The sequence below is a fragment of the Apteryx rowi genome, unplaced genomic scaffold (genome assembly GCF_003343035.1).
Source record: "Apteryx rowi isolate R43461 unplaced genomic scaffold, aptRow1 scaffold_449, whole genome shotgun sequence".
Lineage (NCBI taxonomy): Eukaryota > Metazoa > Chordata > Aves > Apterygiformes > Apterygidae > Apteryx > Apteryx rowi.
This window is the reverse complement of record NW_020450704.1, coordinates 508,378-531,563: the sequence shown is the minus strand read 5'-3', so window position 1 is coordinate 531,563 and position 23,186 is coordinate 508,378. Positions and strand designations below refer to the sequence as shown.

Sequence of the window (23,186 nt, the reverse complement as noted above, 5' to 3'; positions counted from 1 at the left end):
ACCCTCAACAAATGGAGAACCGGACATTTATAAGTTTGGAAGTTTGGGAATGATACAACACCTATAAATCCAAAATTAGCAGGAGATCAGTAGGAGCATCATTAGTCAAATTCTGGCCTCATGAACCATCTTAAAAATGTCACAGATAAATTCACACTTCAGCTGCTGACTTAAATAGAAACCTGCATCAACTTCCAAATGAGCAGGCCCATAAGAAATCACTCCCTGGGACTCTGGATCAGATGAATCATCAACATGCCTGAGACTGTCCAACTGGCCAGTGAGTCTGGTTTCAAAACTACAGTCAACTATCTACATTTATAAAGGTATAAAAAGGTTTTTTCACTTTTTGTCAGAGTTACCCTTGCTTGGAAGGAGAATGTCTCTTTGTTTGTTTTGCTTTGTCATGAGAACTGTTGATGCTTGACTCAGTGCTACAGTCATTACTTTATAAAGTTTTAAAGAGAATGGGTTTAAATCACCAAACCTCTTCACTTTCGCTGACATGACACACTGGACTTTGCTGCATATGTGCAGTGTACTGCCGGTGTGTATGGCTGAGGGTATCCACCAAACTCGCTGAGAGGGTTTAGGACAAATGGGAGTTACTCAGCCACAAGATATTAGGCTGCAGCAGAAACCTGCAGCAGGGCTTCTCCAGGATAGGAGCCCCTTAGGTGGCACACCCATTGGTGGCCAGGGTTAAGGTCTGGTAACCATCTCGGTCTGGCATAAGCCAATGAGGAGCTTGTGAAGTGTTGCATTTCAAATACTATGGGAGAGAAAGATATCAGATAGGAGTCCACCATTTCTCGCTCAGACTCAACATAGAAAACTTGATAGATGAAAAACACCCTGAACCTGGCAGGAATACAGGCAGTTCACATTTCTTCCGTCATACTAATTGGCAAACTAGAAGCACTAAAACTTCTCTCTGCATTTTTCAATTGCAGGAACGTGCACATTGCTTTTCTTCACTGAAATTTCCTCCTCTGCCACCTCACCATACCCTGGGGAGGTCCAAATACTGTACAGACAACCTGAATTTAAATACTTATATCCCTATACCAGCACTCCAATGAATCACTGAAGAGACAAACCTAAGCCATTTTCCTCTAACATTCTGACTTCCACTGGAGACATGTTTCATACATGTTTGAAAGCATGTGGTTGTGCATACTGCTCATCTACATTACAACATGGAAACATATTTTGTACAAGTCACTGCTACAGTCTTTTTTAATACCCTGGTAAATCTGTGTCCATGTAAGGCCATGAGCCAAGGAGTCTTTCTATGTTGTTACTTGCCATAGGAAAGACCCATGGTTCACTGGTGCCTGAACTAAAGGTTGTGACCTTAAATAAGAGTGCTGCACCTACCCATGACATGGACACCATATTGAAAATTCAGTACTAGAAATGATGACATAAGCCAGGAAATGCAGAAAGTGGGGTCACGGGTACAACAGGTTGTTAGCTACTACTGTAGCTACTGTAGAGAATAGTCAAAGAGGAGAACTTCAGGAGTACCCATTCCGAGCATCACTCAGCACTTGGATCTGTATAAGTGACTGAGACTCATAACACAAGCAATTTTTGTGCAAGCAGATGGTTCCATGATGAAAACAGAGTTACTGCTCAGCCAGTAAAACATAATAAGGCAAGCCCTCCTGTTGGTTAATATCCCAACAGTCATACTCTTAATTCTGAGTTTTTATGAATTTATGAATGCTGTTAGCATTGAAATTCCAGGTTCCTGGGATGCTGGCGTAAGGAGAAGGAAATGTAACTGCATGTGAGTAGCATGTGTCCTTCATGTTTACCAGGAGATATGATTCAGTGCTGCTGGTAATGTTAACCCATGCTGATTCTGTACAAATATAAGCCTGCTTCAGCAACTTGTTATTTACACATTCCTGCCATTGCTGGATACTGGCTTTAAGGAAATGTCAGACTGTGAATGTCCGGCAGCCACAGTTCTGTCAGCAGTACCATTTCATCAGCAGACTAACACAGTGGCAAAATTTCAATTATTTATTTATTTGCTGTGTATGTCATTGAACGCCTTTGTCACTGCTCGCTGCTTGCAGCCGTATACCTGGTGAGGCACAGCCCAGCCTATGCACTGGCCATATCTGTGCACAAATCACTTGTTGGCTTTTCGCTTTGTCATACGAACCTGTCTTGGCTGGTATGGACTGCTAATGTGGTCATAAATTCCTTATTCAGCATGGGGCAGCTCAGATGATACATTGTGTGGATTTTGACAGAGCCTACACCTGCTTACCTTCCCTGTAGCAACTAAGAAAATGTTCATATCTACATTACGTCAGACATGTTGGTCTGCAGTAGCCCTGCACTCTAATGGAAGAATTCAACGTCATGGCCACTACAGTTGTAGGAGCTTTTGCCATTTTGGGTGCCCACCCCAATTGTCTTTAGGTGATACAACTGCAAGATGAACTCTTAAAGCTCATTGCCGTAGTCACACTGAGTCATCATACAATATGTGCAAGAACAGAATCACGAATTTCTGGCTGATAATTTTTTTTCAGTGTGTTACTATTTACCCTCTTTGAGTCACTGGAAATGCTAACAATTTAGGACACTTTTACAACTCAGCTCAGACCAAGTTGGAAATTATAAATCTTTTCAACCACATTGTTGATAATGTGTTTACTGACTCAGATTTTTGTAAGAAATACATAAAAGTGCCAGAAAAAATGTTAAACTGTGATCGTTTTCATTTCTTTAAACATCCACATCTCCTAGGGCATCTTGTAATAGTCAAAATACTCTGAGAAAGCACATGGTATACTCAAATATTGCTGAAAGGAAAAATTGGAAAGGTATGCAGAAACCTTAGAAGGGGGTTACCTCTCTCTCAATAATGAGATTTACATGACTGAATGATTAGAATTCTAAGGAATCTGGTTCAGGAAAGGTCTGGATGATGCTGGCTTTGAAACGGGAGTGCTACCTAGCCAGCTCTCTCAATTCTGAGATGCTGTGAGCTACAGTGCCATGAGCTGATCTCATCAAATGTGTCTACTGAAGATTTAAGACAATTAGAGAGTAATAACTATGCCAGCAAGATGTGAGGCAATAGTATTTTGCTTAATGCATTTAAAATATTGAAAATGTATCTAAAAACATCTACTTAGACGGATGCCAGTTAGGTGAGTGCCAGTTGTCAACTCTTGCTGTCATTTGATTTTCTCTGCTGCAGTGTTTCTGTGGTTCCTGTACAGATTGCCTTTTATTTCCCATTAACATCATGCTACTCAGAACAGTAAATTTTAGAAATGTCACCTCCATAAACTTTGGTTGTTTTAATATCCAAAGCAGTAAATCTAAGGATTTTGGGGGAATTGCTTCTTTTTTAACAATCTCTACAGAGCCAGGATTGGGAGCTCCCAGATCTTTCTGACCTTCAGCTCTCTGTTCATATCACCTGACTAGTTTCTCTTTGGTGGAAAATGGGAGGGAGACTTGGAAGAGATTTTTGGCAGAACTTGTGTCAGCCTACATCTGTTTTGCAGCTGTTGCAACTAAGGCAAAAAAAAAAGAGAGAGAGAAGAAAAGAAAAAAAACTAACAACCTTAGTTTTCTTCCACTGGCTACATCTTACGCCAAATGGTAGGTGTAGAGGCAGAGAACAAAGCCTAGGAGGATCTAAGTTACACTCCTTACCTCTCAAAAAGCACACACAAAATATATACAGATGGTACAGATCACTTGATGAAAAATACAGCAATCTATATTGTCTCCCAGACAAATTCTAGCATGCTCTCAGAAGAGATAGCCTACATGCAGGTATTAGTACCTTATCAGTCTTTCTTTTGCAAACCTTTGTTCTTTGGATCTCTACTAGGTAGGCACTTAAAGACTACTTGGAGGGCTACAGGTTATGCCACTTTCCCAGAATTGTTATTATTAGTTTTCAAAAACTCCAGTCAGGATCTTTAATATCTCCTGTCAGACAAAAATGCTGGCTGGTAACTGATGTAGCAGGTACCATTTGGAAAGACATTCGAAGTTATAAATGACTGTTCTACAGATCTTTTGGAGGCTTAGATCTTTTCCTGAGCTTAGCAATGGCTCAAAAATTGTTACAAAAATCATTAATACTTGTGCTCCATCCTGAAAAGTTATTTCTAACTTACTCTAAGGAAAGCATTGCTGTTAATCCCAGCATTCATAAGGTCTTATCAGAGTTCCTGTCTCCTTCTCTCTACATCATTGCTTTGGAAAACAGGAGCATACCAAGTAAACACAGAATCAAACTTTATGAGTAGAATATGAAGAGTAGTCATTTTCGTATTTTTGCTTTTGATGCATGCCTAGGAAAAAAAGGACTGCTTATAGAGTAGGGAAAAAATACTGGGCAGAATATCAGTGATGCACAGATCTACTACTAATTGGGTAGGGTCGGAATCATGTGCAGTACATGCAAGAAGCACATGAGATTTTTCCTTGGATTATTTCAATAGCTGACATACCGTAATTTCTCAGCCAGCAATGAACTTTCAGTTAATAGCTGCAATGTTAGATCCCAGACAAGAATTTTCAAAAATAAGTAAGATTGCTGCTAGTATTTTATTAGCCATTACAGATAGTTGTCAGATCCTGATATCCTTCCTTACAATGAGTAGTTACAATAACCACTAATAATTTGTGACCAAAAGGCCACCAGAATTTCATGCCTAGAACTGTTACTCAATGCCCAGTTTTTGCAACTTTAACTCACACTGGGGAGCACTTGTTCTCAAAAAGTTCCCTAAGTCCTTACCAATACAAGACTGAACAGCCCATTTCTAGATTTATTTCACTATAAATTTATTGTGAAGTTGCATGAATTAAATATTCTTAATTGCATGCTTTCCTATAAATGATGTTCAAGTGTTTGCAGGGAACAACTACTATATGGTTACTTACTTTAAAATGAAGCAATCTGTACAAATAAATCAACGTGAAAAGCTTGTTACTTCTGAGTAACTTAATGTTGCATGAAAGAGCATTTCTTTCAAACTTAATTCCTCTACATTCATTTAAATCACTAATGTGTAAACAAAAGCTTTAGAGCTTCTAAACATCAATAGGACACACCAATGGTATGTGATTCAATGCCAAATGCTATTTTTGCCTTCAAGACATTATCGATATAAACTTAGGGAAAATTACTTTAGTATTAAGGCAATAATCCAGGAAAATATCATTAATCTGAAATATGCATATGAATAAAATATCAAATTTGTACTATACAGAAGCAAAGGAATATTATGATGGAGAGAACAACTTCATTTTTTAATGGTAGGAAGTACATACTGGTATACAGTTGAATTCCTTACCTAATTGTTTCTGATATTTTATAGTTAATCATATTTTCTGACAAAATGAAATAGTTTACTGAGACACAAGCAAGGAACTGGCATAAAGGTCTCCACTTGTTTCATATTGTTTTGCCAGCAACTACACATGCGAAAAAGGCATAAAAATATACCCAGAGATGGTCAATTTCAAACATTTTTAACACTTAATACAGAACACTACACAGTTTTCCATTACCTTTTTTCTTCTAAATTTTCAATTAAAAATTTCCCAGAAGTTAATATGCAAGCTCACTCTGGGTTCAAAGCATTGTCCAGTTGCTTTTCAGGTTCCTAGTTTAAATCTTTACTCCCTACAACAGCTTTTGAGTATAAACTTTGTACTAAAAGAATGAGTCAAATCCTGGGCTATATAAAACTGCACAGCTACGCTGACTTCAATGCACCTACACTTATTTGCACCAGTTGAAGACAAATGATCAAATGCTGCAGATTTAATTAATCTATTTTTTGTTTAATCATTTTCCTTCATTAAAATAGCATTTTTAGAAGGTTTTGCTCAGTTAAATAGTGCAGTTCCTAATCACTGAGCATAGTCAGTTTGAGTGTCTCTTTTGGGAATGTCATTGAAGGTATTTCTGGGCCTGCAATTCACAAAATACATTAGTAGAATATCCTCTTTGAAAATTGGAGCAAACAGCATCTTCAGTTCCATAATTCACAACCCTACATGTGTAAATGGGCAAAGTTGCACAGTAGCACTAGTGCGACGTCAAAATTACATGAATCCTTCTTTTCATTCTAATGAAAACAAACTTTTGTTTGCTTATTGAGTTAACGCTTTCTAATCCAGTCTGTGACAATTTACAATTTAAAATGGCCTTATATCCCTTCCCAATAAAAACATGAATTGGCACAGCAAAACCTCTGGGTATTCTGAAACACACTATATACCGTCCTAAACCATTACCTACTAGTTGTTGCTGCCAACTTTTTTTGTTATTACTGCCTCCTGAAAGTACAAGTTCAGGAATTATATTACAGCATCAGAAACACTGATTCATAGCACTGTGATAGCTAATGTTGTAGATACCTTTGCTGGGAAAGATGTGCTTCTGCCAGTTCATCTTATCCATCCAACTATATAACATATACATGTCCTTTATTATTCCCACCTTGTAAATATGAATGTCAACTTATGAATTATCTCATGAATAACTGCACCACTCAGTAGATGTTCACATGGGAGACACTTCATTCAGTCCCACTGGCTTGTATAATTATGGCTGATATTAGTAAAAGAGACTTGGGAAACACTTTAAAAAAACAACAGAAAATATAAGTTTGTCTAAAAAGTCAAAACATAGGAGTTCTCTTAAATAAACCTTACAGGCTGCATTTTAATAGGAATTTATCTAGCAGCACTTCCAATTCCCATTTTTATTCCCAGAGATACATTTCTTACATGCACCAGCAGATAGCACATGCATGGAGATTGTTCACATACTCCCAGAACCATTTTTATAATTAGCTTTCATTTGGAAGAATTTCAGTAAATGAAGGTGCCAGCCGCCAGCCCCATCTCTCTGCAGCTTAGCAGCAAGTCCTCTTGAGTAAAATTTAACCTGCAATACTAAAACAAGGAATCTCCCCTAAGACAGACCTCTAAACAGAAGAAACAGGAGCTGATGTGGCAGTTTATGGAATTTTCCCTCCATCCTTATGGAAGAACCTTATGGATCTCAGGCATCCGCCACAGTGGGGGATTTTCCCTACCCCAAGGGCAAGACTCCCCTGGAAGCACAATGGAAGTTGGGAGAGACCAAGCCCACCCCAAACACCACCCATGCCATGGTCACCAGCAAAGGGTTGGCCAAAGCCCTTTCCTGGGGACAGCCTGTACCAGCACTCCCAGGAGGGATTAAAATACTCCCTTTGGCCCCACTATATTGTAAGAATATTTAGGAAAACAGATTTTTCCTGCAACAATGATATATGAAAGATCTCAAGCACTGCAAACTGTAGGGAAGTGGCTGCTTAAGAAAAGAAAATAGTATGTGATGTACAGAACTTATTTAGATAAGCACCTCTCAAGCAAGTCTTATCTCCTGAAAACACTGGGCTGTAGTTTTCATTTCAGCTTCGTGAAGCAGGCAGACCTTTGTCCTGCCAAAAATACTAGAGCAGACAGCATAGGCAATGTTGTGGGACTCAGGTTTAACAAAAAGCCATATTTAATTTATATCTGAAAAAGAAAAAAACTAAAATACTTAAATGATAAAGAATGCATTCAGTATGTTTTAACCATTTTGGCCAGTGAGCTTTTTGAGGAGATGCTTCCTCTCAAGAATAGGTGGATCCGCCTCTATGTCATGATTAAACTATAATTCAGGTTGCTCCACTTTACATGTATTGTATTCACATAAAATACTAAATATTTAGCTTAAACTATTGCCAGCAACAAAAACAGAGATGAGGCTAGGGAATGGTGAAATATGTTACACTGCCTTCTAGCTAAGAAATATATAGCAAAATTATGCCAGTATGTATTCTGCACGAGCTATCTAGATTTTAAATATATTGAAAATAATTAGTTTTTAATTCTTTTCTGCCAGTCCAGGCTGCCTTAATAGTTAGTATCCAAAGTACAGTTGGGATGGGAACAGATGTTAACCAATGCATTTTAGAAACCTGTAAGTTGTTTCTAAATTAACTTCTCTATATAAATGGCCATTAGTTTTACATGCTTTCAAATTTCCATTCAAAGTCCCTTGCATTTAAAGAAGCTGTGCATTCCCCAGCAAGACTAGCGATGCCTGCTTCCCAAATGGCAGTCAGCTCTTGCTAATAATTCTGTTGCTTAGAAAGTTCAGACCTTCTAGATGTTATTCACAGGATCCAGAAGTAAAACACCTTTAATGAGGTGTTGGTGCAAACTTGGTAACTCCACAATAAGGTCTGAATTATTTAATTTTCAAATATCACAGTAATAAATCACTGTGAGTTTCCAAATATCATTCTAATAAACAATCGTTGTTGTGATTTACCCATATGCAAACAGACTTTAGTTTTTTCAAAACAACATCTATAATTACTTTATGGTGATCCAGCACTGTGTGCTGAAATTGCGGCGTAACTTCCACAGACTTCCCGAGGTCTAAAGCCTGAGCTCCTTCTTCCTTAGCAGAGGTGCTACGTACAGGTAGTGTAAGAGATCACATTGTGCCACAAACATTCACTAGAGCAAACGGCCCAGGAACAAGTGTGCTGGTTTTGCTAGGCCAAATTCCTCTAATTACAGTGGTGGAAGTGTGGAGCAGCTCCAAAGATTTCAGTGGAACTGCTCCTAAGTCCCCAGGGTGTCAAAGCCAATTCTGATCCTATTAGAACTCCCAGCTTACTTTGTGTATGATCATGAGAGATCTTGAGTTGATTAAAGAAAGGTATTTTCTTAGGCTCCTACACAGTATTTTCTCAAAATATGTTTGCTGAACTTACAGTCAAAATCTTGCCATCTTCTAAGGTTGCTTTTTTTTTTTTTAATCTTACTGCAAATGCATGAGCTCCTGTCTGAACAAAAAATAAATAGCTTGTGCTTAAGCCAAAGAATCCAGGCTTTCAGTTTTCCATACTTAGCAATAAAAGTTGAAACACTTACTTACAAAAGTTTAATACAGTTGGAGTTTCTTTAGGGCTCCATATTGCCTTACTCACCCATTTTTCCAAAGCAGGTCTTCAGGATACAGTTACACAAGGGACAATAGAAATTGGTACCATAATTCTACTTCAGCTCTTTCTAAGAATTATTTTGCTGTTACAGGAAAAAGGAAGCCATTTCACAACAATTTTTTCAGGGTAATTTTTCAGTGTTACACTGGCTATTTTTTTTCCCCATTCATCATGAAACAGATTTCTTTGGAACTTCTTAATGATGTAGTGAAAATTTTATATATGTTGAACATGTGACAGAAAAAAACAGTGGCTGGAGCAAATCTAACATCTGATATTTCTACTTAATCGTCTGTTAGCATGCCCTTTCTCCTTTCTCTTTATTTTTAAATTAGTTTGCCTCAAGTGCTTTTGCTCTTTTTAAAAACTTTCCTTTAAAAACACCCATAACTCGCCCCTGCAGTGTATATAGCACCGCGCAGAATCGCCAGTTCACAAATCATTTTCCATTTCACAGTCTCGACCAGAGTCCTGGTCCTCCCAAGAAGCTGCATAGAGTCRTCCTCCCCCTTGTTGGCTCTATTTGTTAGGCTGGCTCAGCTTGTACAGCACAGCAGCTTTCAGTACAAGGCACAAATGTAAACTCTCGCTGGTTCTTTAAGAGATATCGTAGATTTCTGTGCAAATGAATATGCCTGCATATGTTTTAGTGATATGTTTTGTAAATCTTATTATCCCTCAGAAGGTATTAAAATGATGCCAACAGGCTCAGCTGTGCTCATAAGATACCTTAGTAGATATCCAGACTTTTTTTTAAGAACAGAAAAAACACACACACACCCCAAACAGGGTTGCTGGTATGTGTGTATTCTACTATTTCATTCACGGCTTACCTAACAACATTGCACTGAAGTATAACACTAACTATAAAAATGGAAAAACAGTGGAAAGTACTTTTCCACATGCAATTAAATGGAATTACCTGTTTTTCAGGAGAAACCAAAATTAAAAGGGTTATAAAATAATTTTTTTCAGATATTTAAACTATTTATACTATTGGCTTTCAGATCAACCATGAAAGTATTCATTTTTCACTTAAAACTACTACTATCTGTAAATTAGACAGAGATCCTCCTAATGACTACTTTAGAAGTCCTGACAATCAGATGTTTTTGCCTTACAAATCCTCCCACTTAGTGGCTTGCCACATTTTCCTTTCTTTGTGTTTTCTCAAATGATTATCGTAAATGGCAGAATCCTTCAAAAAAAAGAAAACCCCAAAGGATTTGTCATGCTTGAAGCTAACACAATTTCCCTTAGAGCTATTGTATAATTGTTAAAAGATGGAAAAATGCTCATATGATTAAACAAAAAAAACAAGAAGAGTTCTCTAAATCGAATACTGGGGAAGGGAACTAAATCTGTAAAAGAAATAAAATCTAACTAATAGTGCAGATTTAAGTTTTCTGCAAAATCTATGTTACTATTAATTTTACAGTCATGGTTTCTAGGGCTTTTTTGGTGAATAATTTTTCTTGCTTGCTAACAATCAAACTTGATGTACAGTTAAAGTTTGTGACTCATAATGGAAAGCTTTGGCAGGGTGCAATAAAAAAAAACTTTCAACTTTGATGTGAGCAAGAGCCGCAACATAATTGTTTGGAGTACTTCCTATTATTTTAAGATTACAGTGCAAGAAAATATTTACAATATGTCTAAGAGGGAAACTCACTTTAACTAAGGGTTCAAGTATAGCTTGTGAGATGGCAAATTTCTTTATGTCATAGTTGCACTGTCCCCTTTTAAATCTGTATGATATCTAGCGACTACAAATAAAGTAATTAAGGGCCCTAAGCTTACTTGATGCATCTAAAATGGATGACTACTTCCAAATTAGTTGATACTCCTTATATAGTCTTGCATTTTAATTTGGAAGGAGAAAGTACACTATAAGGGCCTGATTTTGAAAACATTTCAGTATGTACATAAAGTTCTGCAGAATCAGGTTTCAAGTGGACACTTTGAGAGCAGATATATTTAGAGATAGAAAAAAGAGAAAAAAAAGAAAGAAAAGAATCCCCGAAAACCCAAGAGTGTCCAATAATTAGACCACAAGTCCACAGTACATTAGTCATACCCAAAGGTCAGTTTGTCCCCAGCTTCATTTCCAACTCTTTTTCAGTAACGGAAAGTCTTTCTGTGGTCACTATATTAATACAAAAGTAGAATCTTCTACTTTCCCAAATAAGAGAGACCATTTGGCACACAAATGTTAAATAATGTGGCCTGACTCTTCTGTCATTCAACTCACACAACTCACTGTGTCTAAGCTGGAGAAGAAAGGCCTTCCTGGTGAAGCAATGTGCTAGTGACACAGTCTGACAGTGCATGTCAAAGCATAGAAAATCCTATATATTTTTACAGTCCCAGCCACTATGTGCTACCCTTTTAAACAAGCTCATTTTAAATACCTTATTATACTGGGATAAGAAAATTAAGAAACACACCCTGTTGTCATTACAGTTGAAGATACGAGTTGGGTGGGTATAATTTTTTCTCTACATTAAAACTTTAATACTGAAAACAAATACAAAGCTAATTTAATTCTTCTGTAAAACAGCCCAGATCAATCACCACATTCGCATTTTTGAACAGTCGCCTCCAGCGATGGCTGGCAGGCAGGAGGTAAAACACCACCCCCCCTTTTGACTCTGGAATTGCTGAACTCCATCTAAGGAATGAAAATTGCTTTTTTATTTCTTTGCTCTTCTTTCCAACCATGTCAACTATGGTTGCATGCTCCGCAATAAGAGTGGACCCAATATTTTATATTATCAGGCCATAGAAATGAAAAAAGGAAAAGACCAATAAAATCATCTAGTGGGTGATGCAGGAATGTACCCTGAAAAGCAGAGACTTGAAGCCACAGTGAAACTGCAGCATGTATCTAGGTAACTAGCAATGCCAGGGCTGGACTTAGTGCTGTTGCAATGAATCTGTCAGTGCTAACGGGGCTGGGAGGGAAACAAATCCCCCTCTGAACCTCAAAAAATACACTCTTGAACTCTGTTTTTGCAGCTCTGAAAAAGAGTATGCAGCAGTTCTGAAATGGCACAAAGTTCAGGGGTATATTAAGAAGTTGAATATATGCTTGCAGTTTTCCAACAAAATGAGATATAGTAGTTAGATATGAGTTCTGGGGTGTTGTTCTTTTCAATATAAATATTTTTCAATATAAAATAAAAATTTCAAACTCTTTCTGAGTTAAAATCTTTTCTGATGTTATTCTTTTCAATATAAAACTTTATCCCATCTAATTTTAAGCTACTCAGTCATTGAGTTTCCACCCAGTTGAATAAGCTAATTGAACATTATACTGTTTTTATAAAGTGTATCTTATTTTTAAACTACATAGCATTGAAAAACCTTCATGCCAATGAAGGAGCTGTTTCAATACTTTTTCTCCAGTGATAACCACCCAGAATATGGGCCTCTCACATTCTTCCTCAGGGTCTTCATGGGGAGGCAAAGGGGAAGCCTGCGAATGATGGACCGTTCCCTTAGGGCAGCCCTCCTCGTGATATATTTACTGGCAGTTTATCCTGATGTAAAATAAAAAATGAAGAATCCAGTCTAAATGGAGGGCAGCCTGGAATACGGCATTAAATTACCAGAGGAATTGTCCCTTGGGTAATAAAGTGTCATGAGACGCATGTAAAGGTAAGTTTTGAAAAATCTTCTTCTCTCGCTCGCCCAGCCTTTTGGTGAAAGCCCCTGAGCAGCACGGCACAGGATTCAGCGGCTTGCTGCTCGGTTATTTAGAAAGCCCAGCTAGCATGACTTGCATCTCCCTTCCTTTGCGCAGACCCTAGTGACCCAGCAACCAGAACAAATGTCACTGGAGCTTGGATTTATTTTAAATGCTGGCCTGAACACACTTTGATACAGCAAAATCCTATAAAAATGGTACTTGTTGAATAACTGTGCTGGGTTGTTTTACATTGTTGCAATGTTTTCCAGGGGATTTATAGGCCTCTGGGGCACTGAAAATATGGAGCAATAGCCTCTTTTTGAGTTGTAAACATGGGTTTTAGTAAAGAGTTAATTTAAGCTGGTGTTACAGCATTTTGGCGGATGTTCCTAGTCATAAACAAGCTTTCTCCATCTTTCAAAACAAAAACAAAAACTGGATAGTGACTTTCTCCGCCATCCAAACCCCCAGCTTTCTTCTGAAACAAAACTGGACTGGGTTCATTTCACAACTGAGATCTGACGCAAAATTCAAAATGAGGTGAGGTTAAAATGTTGGTCTGGTTAGGGTTAGGATTATGCTGCATTCATATAAAAGATAAAAAAGCATAACATTCTGATATATCTGATGTTTTTATGCAGGACTGCCTTGTTTCCATAAAACAGCAAAAAGACAGCTACTGTTTAACTGAAGAAACTGATGGAAAATCCTCATTACTATATAAACAGTGGTTTAGGCATAAAAAGTGTTTAGTTAATGCATCTGTGCATTTAGCTGAACACTAAGCTTTGTCTAAACACAATTTAGTGCCTTCCTACTCCCATATATTTTTCACTTTCTTTCTGAAAGCAGGAAATCTGTGTCTTCTCATGCCTCAATAATGTAAAACAAAAAAAATTAATGATTTTTCTATTGAGTGTTCGCCTAGTCTGACAGAGAATTGCGGTACATTGCTCATAGAGTTGGACTTTTCCTTTCAAGACTGTCTTTTCTTTTGTTAATATTTTACCTTATTTTACCTTATTACCAAGGGAGACTTTGGTCTACTATCATCATAAAAGACCTCATTGGTTACATCATATAACTATTCTATTTAGGGATTTAAACTGCTTGCTTATTTGGTCTTCTGTCATTCAGCTGGTTATCTAGACCTAAAACTGAAGAAAAAAAAAATCACGTAGTCATGCAATTACAACTGCATATTCTCATTTTACTTCCCTTAGCTTTTAAGTCATGTCGATAAAAATGTATACATAATCCAATTTTTAAATGATGGCTTCCATTTCTGGTTCCAAAAATTTTACCTCTTACAAGCTGGTCTAGTCCCTAATAAAAAACTCAGTACCAATCCCTCTCTGTCTTCATTCATTTTCAAGTTCAAGCCCTTAAAGCATAAAATGTCCTCTATATGCAACAACAAAAATCTAAGTAAGTAACTTACATTTCATTTGCAAATAACTGTCATGCAAATTAACCTTCAGTTTTGTAGACAAAATGAGAAGATGATGATAAGGCAAAGCTGAGAAACAACATCAATGAATCGCTGGTCACTCCTTGCTGGATTGCACCAGCAGTGATCAGCTAAGAACTTTAACTTAAACATCCTCCTTCAATGTTTTAATGTGCATTAACTTACCCACATACTGACATGCAAAAGAAACAAGGTTATTTGTGTGGATAGGAGCTCTGTTTGTAAATTGGACCAGTGTCAAAAGCCACTGAATAGGTCCACGCTTGCTTTTGTGTATCTTAGTACATCAAAAATGCCTTTTAATTGGTTAAGAGTTAATTCTGATTTGTTTTCATTTGTTTTTTCACTTGTACTGAGAAAGAATAGGAGCCTATTTCTAACAGGTTGCTACTACTTAGATTTATTCATCATTACTTCTCAGAGAAGGGATACTATCTGGATCCTAATGCATCACCCTACTAAGCCTTTCACCTTCAAGGAGAAAAATAAATAAATAAATAAATAATTTTTAAATAATAATGCTTAGAAACAACTACTGAAAAAAGCCTGCCTTGCTAGGTAGGTTAGCTCCCTAACTAAAAGTATGTTTGTTTTGTTCAAAAAATGTAGACAGACCCCAGAAGCTTTTTCCTTGAATGAAGACATCTACATAGAAATAGAACATGACAGAGAAATTTCCGAATACGTTATTCTTTAGCATTTGTGCAGCAGTGTTGCCTAAAGGTCCCTTCACATGATGACACTGCATTCTAACAAATGCAAGTCCGTGCTTCCAAGAGCTGACACTGCATTTATCAAACATGCTGCACCCCTCTCGGTTGCATTGTCAAACAAGAGCAAGCTTTGATCACTGCATGCCAGCTGCCATCATGGGTATTGCCCTGGAGCAGGTTTTAAGGAAAGACTGAGGGAGGACACTGCAGCTGCTATGTCCTTCTACTTAGTCCCCCAATGTATTTAACTGAAAACAACAGGAATTCTTATTCTGAATAAGACTTTGATTGCTTATTCAAGTAAGATGTGGTAGGAACAGGCCAAAGCCTCTGAATACTGATACACACAGATTAAATACTGTTTTCCATATTAAGAGTATCCGAAGTATTTTGCACTTTAAATAACAGATCTGGGGGAGTCAGATTGTATCTGATCTCAACAAAGGTGTGCAGGCAAAGGGGCGCAGCAAAAGGGGGTAGGACAATGTCCAGGTCACTTCTTACAGAGGTACAACCGCAGAAGCAATGGCGAAGCAGTCTGTTTCTAAACCCGAGGCAAAATGCCTTCTTACGTGGTGCAATTCTGAAATTCATTATGGTACACTAATGCCAAAAAAGTATAATTAAACTCAAAGGTTGCAGGAAATGAAAGAATCATAGGAAAAGGTCAACATTTAGGCAAAAGGCTGAGAGGAAACATGGATGGGGTCTAAAACAAATTAACGAGGAAAGGCCAAAAGCAACATGAAAAAATACAGATAGTTCTCAACAAACCTATGTAGACTTCATAAGAGCTATGTCAACAGATACACAGGTACAGGTGCACAAAGCTGCACAGTACTTCAGATTCATTAACATCTGAACCCCCAGTCTTTGTGGGTATAAATCAGCAAATCTTTTACATGACGAATTGGTTATATGAAATGTGAGTAAGACCTTTTCCTTTTATAATTGAATGATTTAAACAGATGAAGAGATCCTTAGAGATATAAACCTCACCTAAAAACCCCAAAATATACTTAGGAGGCAGGGATACACACCACAAGTTCCCTGAAAAAGGTTTCAGAGTGGAAGCAATTTCTCAAATTATAGAAAATTATTATATCATTGTAAATGCAATGATATAATTATATCATTGCAAATAATTATATCATTGCAAATGCAAGATATCAATTCTTCAGTTAAAGTAACTATGAAAATTAGACATTTCTTTTTAGGCAACTCATGCATCAAGTTTCCCAGGAGTAAAATCACTTATCGGTGTTTAAACTTTCATATTCCTAAGCATATTTAGAAAATAGCCCTTTTGAAACTCCCTGTGCACATAAGGGATGTTTAGAGGAACCAAACTCATTTTAAAAACTATGTAAAAGGACATATGGAGTGTATAAAATTCATTTGGTCAAATCCAATTCTGAAAACCTGTTTACAAATAACAATCTCATGGAGCACGCATACAGGATATGCACAATAAGTTGTTTCACAACTCTCAGCAATGTGTGTGTGAAAAGAAAGAAGGGTAGAAAGTGCTCAGAAAAGTACATTGCCTTCTGCATCCATTTTTCTAGAGGAGAATGACCTTCCTTGACCCACAAGTCTGGAGTAGTCATTTCTCTGCAGCTTGTGGTGTTATCGATCTTCAAATTTACCTATCCCATTTTTAAGTGGTGATTACACTCAGCCTTTCCTCTCAGATCCAGAACCCTGTGAATCATTATGAATAAAATGTCCTAGGATATCTATAGCACTCTTTTCTCAAAGCATTTAATATTTCTACAAAAGTAGTTTAAGAACTAGTAAGTCCATATTGCTGAGATGCCAAAAATGATGTTCAGCGCCTCATTTACTCTAAATCAATATTAAGAAAAATGTAGGAGATGGCAATGTTATATCCGGTACAAATCATCACTTGGACAAAGCATAGCTGACTCTAGACAGGACCAAAGTACTTGTCTGAAATGCTTCCTTCTTTCCGAATCCCTTCCGCCTTGCCCCCCTCCTCCTGATGTTAAAACGTGAAGGCAGATGTCCTTGTCACTGACTAGCCTTTGTGTATTCCCTTGTCTTGATTCTCAGTGTGTTTTACTCTCCTTCCAGATGATGAAGATTATCTCTCTTCTTAGCCAAACCAAAGCAGGAACCAATGAGCAAACTGAATTTGCTAACTGATGCAATTCATATGCAGGTATTAGGTCGTGCACGCTTTAAAAAGTTTGAGCCCATAAGTAAACACACAAGTAGTCTGCTTAGCGTGAAGATTCACAGGACACACCACTTTCCCTCTCTGCTCTGTGCACTGGCTCCCCCCGTCAAGGTCTCTGTCTAGCTATTTAAAACCCTCCGCAGGAGCAGCTTTAGCAGTCTGGAAGCTTTGTCTCTCCAAGATATTATTCTCCTAAGACAACTGTGTTCCACTGAAATAATTATAAAATTTAAGAGTGTGAGAGGCTGACAAATGCAGAGCCAGAATCTTTTTTTTTTCAATCCCAAGACTGAATCTTCATTCCTATGAGAAAAGAGTGTCTCCAGATTGCTTGATTTACAGACCAGATACAAAGCACCCTTAACTCTGATTTAATAAATTATATGCGTACACACTACACAAACAAAAGCTTATTATTTATCACAAATTTTGTGAAGAACACACAGGAAGAAGTTAATTCTTTTATGCCATATGAATACACAGAACTCATGAAGTTTTCATGACATCTTTTATTTTCTGAAAGGTAGCTTAAAAATTATAACAACTATTATTGCTTGTTATTTCAGTTCAGCACACACTAAAAGCAGTGGACCAACATAACTAAAAGCAGTGGACCAGCCTTGAAAGACTGGCTATAGCATTTGCTCTGAACAACCACTGAAATATTTTGATGCTTACCTGGAGATTACCCGATGTTTCAAAGATTAGGTTCAGGCGACAGGATTAGTTCTCAGAAAAGAAGTGTATTTCTTTTCAGGTGTATACTCTCTGTGTGATCCTTCTTTTCAGGTCAACTTTTGGTTGGAAGACAAAGCAAACAGAAAACCTCCAAGCACTTAACTGTTATACCAAAGACAGAAGTTCCTGAGTTTTGAGTTGTAGAATTATTTGAACTGGTTTGGCGATCCCATTTTAGTATTAACTCATCCTACTATTTTTGATCTGGAAAAATCTTTTTTTTCACTGCATTATTTACAGCTTCAGAGATACTAAATGAATCAACAGTTAAAATGAGCCCTTACGTGCTCGGTAAAATGTAAAACTTCCTTTACGGTTCCTGGATAGTTAAATTCCATGAAATTCATATAATGTAGAACTAAGTGTTTAGTAGCCCTCAAATTTTGCTACTTCCTGTAACAAGATGCTTTAGCAGTTACATAACTAAATCATCTGAGGACATAATTTAGGGCTTTTATGAGATTTTTTTTTCACACATCCTGAAAGACATACCTGTGCTTATATAATCTCTCTTTTTTTTCCTTCTCTATTTCTTTTATAGACCACTCTGAGAGTGTCTGAATCAGGATTTAAAAACGCCACTTATCTGTGCAGAAGACCACACACTGATACAAAGATACAGATGTGGCTGTTTCTTCACAGGGATATAACCGAACAACAAACATCCTTTATTGTTAATGATAGGCTAAAAGTCTCTGTGGAAAGAGAAAATAAATGAAGAAGAAGACAAGGCCAACAGGCATGACCAGGCTTTATGTCTGCTACTTCATATTTCTTACATTTACACCAGCTAGATTTGGAATTTAGCACTTTCAGCAAATTCAGCTTTTATAGCCCCTCCTGTTCTCTCTAATTCTTCCCACCATTACATTATTCATGCCAAATTAATTTAGATTAAGGCTTTGATATATCAGGACCTCAGCAGTTGTGAACTTTCAGCAAATGCAATGTTTTAGGCCTTGAAGCTATCAAAATCACATCACATCACACAAAATTATCTCTTTATTACTAAGCATCTTTTCATAATGTGTATGGATTAATTTCCGGGTATTCTGGCAAATGTAATTTGGAAACTAATCCCAGTATTATAACTGGCCAATAAACAAATCGTGTACTCTGTAGGGATTAAACTGTCATTCATATGACAGACAGATGCATGCCTTTCTTTTCTTCATTTTCGTTGTATTATTGAAAAAAACACCACTTATGTGGCATTAAACATCATCCAGGAAATACATACTGTTGACCAGAGCCCCAGGTTATTTCCAGAAGTTTTGCAAATGAGGTCTGACATCGCATTCCCCAGCAATTGCCACAGTCCTTTGGGTTTGGTTTTATATCATCTTACCATGAGTCTATTCTTACATCTCCCCCTCACTAGTGCAATCAACTGCAAGTCTAGGGAATAAAAAAGAAATGAGGAAAGGAAGACGGGTAGAGGGGAGGAGAAGGCGAAGGAGAAGATGACAGAGAAGGCAGGAACGAACGCAACACTCTTTAATGCAGAGAACGGGAAAGAGAAAGCTGGGCTTCCCCGTAGAGAGAACTTAGGGGTTTTCAGCACTTTACCATTTGGCCCATGGGATCAATAAACAAGGCAAAAAGTCTTGTGCGATGCTTCAGAGTCGGAAAACTGGAGCACCAAAAGCAGTTGCATCATCTGGGCAACTTTGACCTATTGCCACAGACCTGTTTTGTGGTAGCAGGTGCCGTCAGGATGGGTGTGGGACGCTGCAGGAAGGGAGGGCCGGGGGCTGTCACCCTCCCACCAGCTCGCATGACGTGCCTGGGGCACGTGCCTGGCTCAGTGAAGCCCGCTCCCCCCACTGTGCACAGCACGGGCTTTCTGTCCCATTAGCAGCTAGCCGAGAAAGCAACTCCACCGGGAAATATGGGCACATTTCAGCACGGTGCTGGGCGTGCACAAACTCCCAGGCCGTGGCAGGCAAGGGACAGATGCGGCAATGTCCCCTTAGTCACCATTTGTGAAAACATGTAAATTAACAACAAAGAAAAGGCAACATTAACCTGTAAAACTCAGTTTGTATGAGAGCGCAATCTGAATACAGAGGGAAGAATAAGCACTTGGGATAGGATACAACTTAAGCTTGTGTTTATGCTTGCAGTAATTACAAGAATATTTTCTACCTTATCATGGGTTCAAAATGTGAAGTACTAAATTTGCTGGCAATAAGAAACTACACTGGAATGTTAGCACAAGTCAGAAAATAAGGCACTTAAAAGGATTTGGATGAGAACAAATCAAGTATTTTATTTATAGGATTTAAGACAAAAAATGTACTTGCTCAGGACACAAATCCAAAACAGAACATTACTGCAACTTCAATAACTTTCTGTGTTCTCTAACACAGAAAAAAATACTTTGGAATTACTGTGTTAAAAATCTTAACAAGCATCAAATGATTTAGAAACAAGCATAAAAAATGGAATGGATAAAGAAAACTGAAAGGTACTTCAGCACTATTTATAAACTATGTTATAAAGCTGTCCCTTTTAAAATTTCTCATTAGCTTTTGTTGGGCCAGGGGTCCACACCTAATGAAGAGTTATCAGATTTTTCTAAAAAAATCATCTTTCTTCTATTATTGAATGTTCCTGTCAGAAGTTCAGCTTCCATTAGCCATTTCTTGTATTTTTCAAATTCACAGACATTTGTACAAGTCAAAAGTCAGTTTTTATTAGGAAGAATGCCTAATGCTACTCACAGAACCTAGCAACAAGGTTTTTTTCTTTCCTCTCAGAAAGACTGCACTAGACTGTCAGAAGGGCAGCTTCCAAAAACGTTTTCGGCAGTGGAAGTAGCTGAGCAGAGAACGACCAGAAGGAATTAAGGACTTACTAGCTGTTTGAGACCGATTTTCCACATTAAAGACAAGGTTAAAGAGAAGAGTTAGGGCACTGAATTGTTGCGAAACAATGATTGCAATGAAATAAATCCCGGCTCAGGAGCAAAGAAAAAGCAGATGCAAATTTACATGTGAAAACACTTCATGCTAAAGGGAGTTAATGCAGAGCGAAGTACTCTGTGGAGGGAAACACCAAGAGCAGCAAGCAGAGGAGTATCTGCTTCGAAAAGGGACTTGCAGGGGTGCAGAGGTCAGAAATATGGCGTGAGGAGAACAACAGCTGACTCAATGGCTGCAACAGACCTCGAAGGGCTTCCTGGCCTCTTTCTGCTTTCAAATTTCCTATGTCCCTATGAAACTGGCTGGCTTTAAGCAGTTTCCAAGGGCCTGCAGTTCATTTCTTGGCTAGGCCAGCTCACTTTCACTGGATGCAGTGCTCTGAGGTTTGTCTGAATTCCTGCTGTGTGGAAATCTACTGTACTTTCTAGCAGGTGTGAGAACACTGAGGCTCCTTCAGTTGCAGCTCATTTCCACTTACTAACCACTTTATCTCCGTGGATGAAGCAAAAATGACTTTTGTGTTTCCTGGCAGTCTGCTGCTTCAAAGAACCTAATAGTGATTTGTTTATTTCAGAGGAAATGGAGACCAGTCAGTGATGACAGATATATTGGTTAAATGGACATCACAAAAAAATTTTCATGCAGTACAGGCTGGCTCTAACCACGCTGCGAGAACTCATAGTAAGGGGTGATGTGCATTCCAGAAATCCAGTCCTATTTAATCCACTCCACTCTAATCTGTACATTTATATAGCACCCTTCACACAATTTCCTAGAGTGCTGCACAGAAATGCAATAACCACTGTACTGAAAAATATCCAGGTATATTAAAGGCTTACATTTAGACTTGAAATTGCTGCAAAAGAAGCCAGACTGTCGAATATATCCTGGCAATGAGTCAGCCAGTGACAGACAAGAAAAAAATGGGTGCCTGATCTCCTCCAATTAAATCTCACGATAGAAGAGTTATTCTTAGCTCTTGGAGAGAGAATTCGCAACATGGCATAAACATCAATAGCTCCCAGAGCTAAGGAATGAGACGGTGGAGAATTTTACATCGGAGCAATAAAACATAAAAATTAATATGAAACTTCAGTGGAAGCCAATGTAAATTGTACAATATGGCTGAACAAGCTCAGTCCTACAAGTGGGAAAGGCACCGAGTTTTCAGCAGTTGGTAGGTTTGGAAAGTATGGAGACCTATTCATAGAACCGCATGGCCTGAATATGAAAAAAAAATAAATAAAGCATTCTAGAGCGAGGTACTACCAGCTTTACATTACTCTATTCTTCACATGCTAACTGGACATAATATTTACATCTGTCAAGGAGGGTAGAGTTATGGATAACATACAGAAACCTATGTTGAAAATCCCAGATAACCTGACAACTGCCCACTTTCTGTAAGAGTGAGGAATATTGATCCAGGCAAGCAATGAGATCCAGTCAGTCAGCAGTGCATTCCACTTGATCTGGATTCAATTTCAGAAAAATGTCTGGCTGAGGTCATGCATCAGCCAAACAAACACACCATTTGGAAAGAAGCTGGAATATTTGTTGAGGCAGAGAAATATATCTGTACATCACCTCTATGCATATGGTTGGCTAAAGCACATCTGTCAATAACTGGCTCAAAAATCATCAAAATGATAAAAGTGCCTCTATTTTGGATGATAAAATAAAGACTGTTATTTATTCTTTGGAGCCACGTACCTGCTCAAAAATACCATCATCAGTAAGTCACCTAGCAATTAGTAACAGGAATTATTGTTGTATTTTGTTTCCACCTACTCCCCAGTCTAGCTTGACATCCTAAATGCTTTAGCTTGCTTTATACATAAACCAGCGTTTCCCATTTTACAGGCTGAAGAACTGAAGTATGGAGTAAGTACAGCACAATGTAAAGATTATTGAAATGACTCTGCAGGAAATGAAACAAGCAGGTCTACATAGGATCTCCTGGAAGGAGTACAGCCAGGGTGATTTGCCCAAAATAATGTACTTGCTTCCCAGCAGGGGCAATTTGCCTGACAAAAGCACCATGCTGACCCATATGTGCTAACTTCCAGCTCTGGAGATAGCTTGGGTGCTTCTGCACAACATTGCATTAGACAGATTCACTCAAGAATGTCTGTGGCAGAGCCAGGACCTCAGACTCTCTCTCGATTTCTTTGCAGTGCCTTACTTCAAAGCCATCTATCTTCTTTTCTCTGCATTTAGGGTGGAGGATAGTGTGGTGGCTTATTTATTTAAAATTAGTCTTCTAAACCATTTTAGTAATTACATCTAAATTTAAAATATTGTGATCCAAGACTGAAGTCCAAAGGAGCTTTTGCAAGAGGTTCAATGTCTATCTGTTTATACATCATGTAACACAATAAAAG

At 38.0% G+C, this 23,186-nt stretch overlaps 1 protein-coding gene across 1 annotated transcript in view; it reads right to left on the bottom strand.

The window, feature by feature from the left end:
• MEOX2 (mesenchyme homeobox 2) overlaps nucleotides 1–23,186 on the bottom strand; it is a 55,807-nt gene that overhangs the window by 15,625 nt on the left and 16,996 nt on the right. The window lies entirely within an intron of this gene.